Raw genomic sequence first — 7,408 nt, 5'->3', positions numbered from 1 at the left:
GTTGAGTGAGCGACGGTTCTCCTGCTGGGACACAGTTCTGTCGGACGACGCGCTCTACCTGGAAATCCCCACCGGAGCTCTTCACAATGGCAGCAGAGAAGGGTACGCTGGGTTAATAATCTGTCATTGTGCTGCTCTATATTGAAGATGAAAGCAGAACCATATCTGTCTGTCTCTACATGGTTCAGTTTTAGGGCACAGTAGAAATATGTGCGCTCTGACTAAAGTTGTTCTGGCTTCTACATCTGCATTATTACATAAGGTAGACATTACGTAAAAGCAGCACTGCGTCACCATCTCTGTCTCTCTCATTGTGCCAGTTTAACCAGGCTGCTGGAGTTTGCAGAGGAGCAGTTGAAAGTCAGCTATGTGTTCCTGTGGCTTCAAAAAAACAGAGACGATCGATGTAAGAAATGTTTAAAAACACGTTGAAGAAGTATTTTGACAAAAATATGAAATTCTGTAATCATTGACTCACCCTCATGTTGTACCAAACTGATATAACTTATGGCCTGTTCAAACCAAAGAATGCTAACTATAAAGATGACTATAACAATTTTACCATCCATACCACCACACAAATAACCTTCTGTCTATTAAAAGCGTTAGATCATTAAAGTTATCGTCTTGGTGTCAACAGGGATTTCATTTTTTTTTGTGCAACACAACCAGAGATATTTTGCAGTTTTTTCCCCTACAATGCAAACAAATGCACTTTATAATGCTTTTTGTAATTTTTGGAGCTTGACAGCCTTATGATTGTGCAAAAAAAAAAAAAAAAGGTTTCAAAGTAGCTTCACAGCAATAAAACAGGAAAATAACAATGCAAACGAAGTTCAACTAAAATATGAGTCTAAATTTAAATTGTGCTGTAATGCAGCTCTAAAAAAACACAATAGTGACATTATTTGGCTCAAGTCAGTTCAGTTCAATAACCATGTAAGGGTTCATCATTTATAAAACCAGTTAAATTCAGACAGTGGCAAGGAACCCAAACTCCATCATTGAGAGGATTGATTGAACGGATTTAAATTCCTTCTAAATGCATACATTTTCAACATGAGGGTGAGGAATTTATAATAGAACTTTCATTTGGGCTATATATTTTTTTTTAAATGGATAATGAATCTTATACATTCAGTAAATGAGGAACTGTCTTTGTTCCACTTGTGCAGTGTCCATCATGAAGACCTTCCACTACATGGGTTTTGAAGTGGTTAAAACCGGGTCACCCGCTGGTGCCGGCCCGGCCTGATCTTCTCTTTATGGTCTATTCCATGGACAGCAGCAGTTCTGATGAAGAGTGACCATCAAACTCTCATCACACTACTATACTTCTGCATCAGGGATTTTTAAGAAGGGGGAGGGGTGAAGCTGGGCCGACTAATACTCTGATTGGTTCAGTTTCCATTATTATCCCACCAATCGGTTCTGATTGGCCGTTCCATCAGCAGGAGGTGGGTTGGTCTAAAGCAGAAATCCAGCATACCCTCTCTGTTAATTCACCACCATATATCAAACTTTGTGTACACTATGAATGGAACATTTAGAACAGGATACACATGGCAGACATGGTAGTGATACTTTTTACAGAAGGCAATGCATTTGTAACCAACTGTAGACTGTAGAATGTTTCCAGTAGCTGATAATCGGTGAAACATCATTTTTTTAGTTTGTTCCAGATTGGCTGTCTTCTCTGTTCTGGTTTTACTCTTCTTTAGAAGTTTCTGGTGGAACTTTCACTAGTTAGTCATTCAATGTTCTCAGAGAGGCAAGCTGAATAGCTCTCAACTCTTAGTAACGATGACTCGACTCAACAGCAAAGTTAGCTTTTCAAAATACTCATTAGGATTCCATGCTATGTTCCCTTCAGCTAAGAATGTTTGCATTTCCGACTTCCTATATAGAAAAGTGCAATAGAACGCACTTGAAGTTGGACTTCAAACTTGGAAAAATTCTATGAAAAACTTTATTTTGAGAATGTGCAGTTAATACTAAAACATTCACTTTAAGCTAAATAAAAGTTTCCTCATTATATAAAATGTTGCAGTAACGTGTAAAGCACAGTAACGATCTTCACTGTTGATGATTACACATCTACACATACCATTACGCTTTATTCTTGCCATTCAATGATATCAAGTATGAAAAATATCTCTCAATATTGGATAGAACGCAGCATTCTTGCGCAAGTTCATTAAAAAAGTGCATCATTCCAGACCCCAACAAAGCACTTGAGTGTAAGTTTTAGTTGATTTTTTTTTTCTGAGTCTGGTTGTGGTGCTTACTTTTCACAAATTCTTTGAATAGCAGTTTGTTTAATCGGGCCTGTTGCTTATATTCTTTAAAACAAAGCCGGACCTGAAAACTTTTAGAATGCCATGAACATGTTTTGTGATGAAATCATTCTAGTTAAAATATCTTGAAGGTCCTCATTTTTATTTAGGGAAATGCATTGACACCAGTGGTCTTCTACATGAGTCTTACCATAGTCCATCACACCTTTTGTCTTCGCCATCCCAAACCAAACCAACAGGGAAGCGTGAGAGCACACCAACCCCACCCCCTCTGTCCCTCAGGGGCTTTTAGCACTTTAGGAAAACACAAGCAATTCAGCCCACGGTGCATCACATATCCATTACAGAGAGATCTACTTTAAGCCATCAAGATGTTTTGCGGTGTTTAGTGAACTTGCCAAAGATAATGGTCTCCATTCAAAGAGAATGCCTCAAGTCTCATTCAGATAAGACTGGTGAACCCACCGTAGCAGCACCTACAGAAAGCAGACTCGGTCCTGGCGCAGTCAGGTATAACATGCAGAAACATTCCTGAAACGGAAGCCTTTGTTTCTTTTGATTCTCGGTCCTCTCCGTGGAAATTACCCAGACAGCAAGCAGTTTCGGCCCAGGTCTGGTCCACATCTGGCCCACATGGATTTCATGCGGGCCAGATGTGGGCCAGATCTGGGCCAACACTATGTTGCTGTCAGGGTAGGTGCAATGAATTCAGTCCTGTATACTTCTCAGCAGGGTGGCCTTTAGGTTTTGCATGTGTAAATAGATCTTACTTCTCCTCATGGGCTGTGACAATAAGCTTTTAGAGAATGTTTTTTTGTTCGTCCACTTAAATTTTATTTTTATCTATTTGATTTATTTTGTCTATACTGATTGAATTGTAGGGTAGACTTTTGAGTAAATCCATTTAATGACAATCTACACATGTATACTTTTTTCCTTATGTTCAATTAAAACATGTTACAAAACAAAACTTCTTTACTTGTTTTTTTCCCCCACAAATAAAATCAGATTCGGATCACTATCAGAAATTAGCTGAAAAGAGGAATAAAATGAAGCTATGAATGTTGAATTATGTGCAAACAAAAATGCAAATGGAAAAAAAATGAACTTTAAGACTAAAACTATTGCACTAGACTAAAGTAAAACTTAATAAACATTTACTTACTCTCTTTTGGGTCTTCTATGGAAAATGGTACCATTCATAGCTCTCAAATGACATTCACATTAAAACAGAAAATGCTCTTGTTTAAAGCCAATCAATGACATAATCTATTGAAAATATTTATCATAATTATGATTTAGCTGCTTATAATGTGTACAATTTAAATTGTACACATTTTGTATACTATAATAAGAAATAGACATAAACATTGACCAGAAAATACCACTCCTTTAGCATGTAGCTGTAAGGCTTCTAAAAATCAAACTACATTTCCCATCATTCTCTGCGGCAAACCAAAACACTTAGAGCATAAATGACACCCATGCATGGCAAAATTAATCACGTTCATTGTAAAAATGCTCATGAAGTAACTGTAGGCTATTCCACATTAAACTATTATAATTAATTGCTTAATGACATTGTTGGCACCTCAAAACAACACAAATAGACTGAAACTAAAACTCTAAATATTTGGTTATTTTTAAAACTCGTTTGAATTGGTTCTTTAGACATGACTTCATGATGTCTTTAAATACTATGTGAAACCAGTTTCTTGACTTGTCTGACTCCAGTTGACAGACTGAGCTGAAGAACTTCCGTCACTGACTCAATGTGTGGACAAACCTGGAGGCCATATGGACTCAATGATCCGTGCTGGGTTATGTCACAGTAATTTCGTCCATTAAAATGACCCACATTTTCTCAATTGGGAACACGTTAACGTTTCTGTGCTGCCGGGTTACTGCTCGAGCTCATCGTTGTGTTCAGGTCTGATCTCTTGAGACCGTAATCCTTTCGCGCGCTTATGCAACACGTGCTGAATTTTCCCGCGCTTCTTAGAAAGCCAATAAAATAGGTCAGGAGTCAGTCAGAGATCTGGTTAATCCCTCACAAAAGACACACCTTTTAAATTAAGAGTCTTAACTCCTATATATCACACAAAATATTTTTCTTGGAAGTATTTGAGCATCTTGTGACAGCATAGCCCAAGTTATTTCTATAGCGCTTTATAAAAATAGTATAGTTACCACATTTTCACTAAATGTTCAATTCAGTATGGTTCTGACCTTAATTATGCTGCTATGGAGTGCTCCAAAATGTCTTGGTGAACGGGTGCAGTGACTTTGGTTTTAAAAAAACACAATAGACCAATACTAGCAGATGACATTGCACCCCAAATCATCACAGACTGTGGAAACTTAACACTGGACTTCAAGCAGCTTGGGCTGTGAGCTTCTCCACCCTTCCTCCAGACTCTAGGACCTTGGTTTTGAAATACAAAACTTGCTCTCACCTGAAAAGAGGACTTTGGATCACTGGGCAATAGTCCAGTTCTTCATCTTCTTAGCCCAGGTAAGACGCCTCTGACATTGTCTGTGGTTCAGGAGTGGCTTAACAAAAGGAATAGGACACCTGTATGCCTTTACTCCAGCCTCAGTCCATTCCTTATGAAGTTCACTCAAATTCTTGAATTGATTTTGCTTGACAATCCTCATAAGGCTGCGGTTCTCTCGGTTGGCTGTGCATCTTTTTCTTCCAAACTTTTTCCTTCCACTCAACTTTCTGTTAACATGCTTGGATACAGCACTCTGTGAACAGCCAGCTTCTTTGGCAATGAATGTTTGTTGCTCCTTGTGAAGGGTGTCAATGATTGTCTTCTGGACAACTATCATCCCCATGATTGTGTGAACCAAACTGAGAGAACATTTTTAGGCTCAGGAAACCTTTGCAGGTGTTTTAAGATGATTAGCTGATTGGCATGTCACCATATTCTAATTTGTTGAGATAGTGAACTGGTGGTATTTTGTTAAATGTGAGCCAAAATCATCACCTATCTCGTGCTCTTGGACCATCGTAACACACCGTCACAAGGGCTGGAGAGCAGCCCAGCTCAAAGACTGCTGAACCGTCGAACGAGGTCTCTGCTACCGGCGAAAAACAGCCTTCTCCAGCCTAAAGTGATTCAAGCAGAGCAGGCACTGTTTAACAACCAACAGTGTCAATGTGCATACTACAACCGATCAGCCAGGGATCTAGATGCCCTACGACCAGGTGACACGGTCAGAGTGCAGTCATTTGAGCCTCACGCCAAATGGAAGCTGGGCAAGGTGAAAAGACCAGTTGACTCTAGATCCTATGAGGTTGAAATGGATTCGGGTGCAGTTCTAAGGAGGAACTCTAGACACCTCAGACGTGCTCATGTTGTTCCTCAAACAGAGGTTGTTGATATAGAGACAGTAAACCGCAACAGTGATGTGCCAAAGACAACCAGATGTGGTAGAGTTGTTTGTCAGCCTCAACGCTACAAGGACTTTATTACTCAAACTGGCAATTAGGTGATGTGAAGAGGGGAAAAAAAGGGAAAATGATGTGAGATGTAAAAGAAAAAGAAAACAATTTTTGTACATGTGAAAGTTCATTCCTATTTGCAGTTAATGTTTGCAAATGTGTTACAGGGAAAAGAAAACTCTAAAAATTCCTATTTGCAGTTAATGTTTGCAAATATGTTACAGGGAAAGAAAACTCTAAAAGAGAAAGGATGTAACAATATGAAAATTGTTATAATGCTTGTTCAGATTATACTTGCCACTAGGGGGCGAACAAGGGCTAATCTGGAAAAAAGTCAAAAACGTGAGTGAGAAAGTGAGCTCACAAGAGAGACTGTTTTGACAGACTGTCGAATAAAGTAGGACCCAGTTGGGCCAGAGTTAAGAATATAGACTCCTGTTTTATATGAAAACACCACACTTTAACAAATAGCGCTGGCGGTGTCATTTGATTTGGATGGGAACTTCGGATTGTGAATCATATGAGTCAGTTCGGGAGTTCAGAGCGTGATTCATTTGAGTCAGTTCGGGAGTTCGAAGCGCAAATCGTTTGAGTCCGTTCGGGAGTTCGTAGCGGGTTCGCGAATCATTTGAATCAGTTTGGGGATCGCGAATCATTTGAGTCAGTTCGTGAGTTCGGAGAGTGAATCATTTTAATCAGTTCGAGAGCTCGGAGCGGAATCGCGAATCATTTGAGTCAGTTTGGGGATCGCAAATCATTTGAGTCAGTTCGGGATCGAGTTAATAGCGGGTTCGCGAATCATTTGAATCAGTTCGGGAGTTCGGAGCGGGTTCGCGAATCATTTGAGTCAGTTTGAGAGTTCAAAGCGGATTCGCGAATCATTTGAGTCAGTTTGGAAGTTTGGAGCAGGTTCGCGAATCATTTGAGTCAGTTTGGGTTTCGCGAATCATTTGAGTCAGTTTGGGAGTTCGGAGCGGATTCGCGGATCATTTGAATCGATTCGAGAGTTCGGAGCGGATTCGCGAATCATTTCAGTCAGTTCGGATCGGGATCGCGAATCATTTGAGTCAGTTCGGGAGTTCGTAGCGGGTTCGCGAATCATTTGAGTCAGTTTGGGGTTCGCGAATCATTTGAGTCAGTCCGGTAGTTCGGAGCGGGATCGCGAATCATTTGAGTTAGTTCGGGAGTTCGTAGCGGGTTCGCGAATCATTTGAGTCAGTTCGAGAGTTCGGAGCGGGATCGCGAATCATCAGTTCGGTAGTTCGTAGCGGGTTCGCGAATCATTTGAGTCAGTTTGGGGTTCGCGAATCATTTGAGTCAGTTTGGGGATCGCGAATCATTTGAGTCAATTTGGGAGTTCGGAGCGGGTTCGCGAATCATTTGAATCAGTTCGGGAGTTCGTAGCGGGTTCGCGAATCATTTGAATCAGTTCGGGAGTTCAAAGTCCGTTATGCTATTTCACTTTAGTTGAGCATAAAGACAAAAACCTTTTAGTCAAATGTAAGCTGTGTCTTTCTGGTTCGAATTTCCAATCCATGCGCTCAGATTTTGTAAACCGTACCCTCCGTTTTTGAATCTGTAACCTTACCCACAAATTCATAATATACGCGCACACTTTCGCAATCCGTTCCCATGGATTTGTAAACTGTAGCCTACTCAC

The 7,408-nt window shown here is 40.2% G+C and overlaps 1 pseudogene; it reads left to right on the top strand.

Moving 5' to 3' along the window:
• LOC113066380 (ornithine decarboxylase antizyme 2-like) overlaps positions 1-3,320 on the top strand; it is a 14,456-nt pseudogene extending 11,136 nt beyond the window's left edge.
• The last annotated feature ends 4,088 nt before the right edge of the window (positions 3,321-7,408 follow it).

Source organism: Carassius auratus, chromosome 50 (assembly GCF_003368295.1).
Source record: "Carassius auratus strain Wakin chromosome 50, ASM336829v1, whole genome shotgun sequence".
Lineage (NCBI taxonomy): Eukaryota > Metazoa > Chordata > Actinopteri > Cypriniformes > Cyprinidae > Carassius > Carassius auratus.
This window is presented reverse-complemented; position numbering and strand designations above follow the sequence as displayed.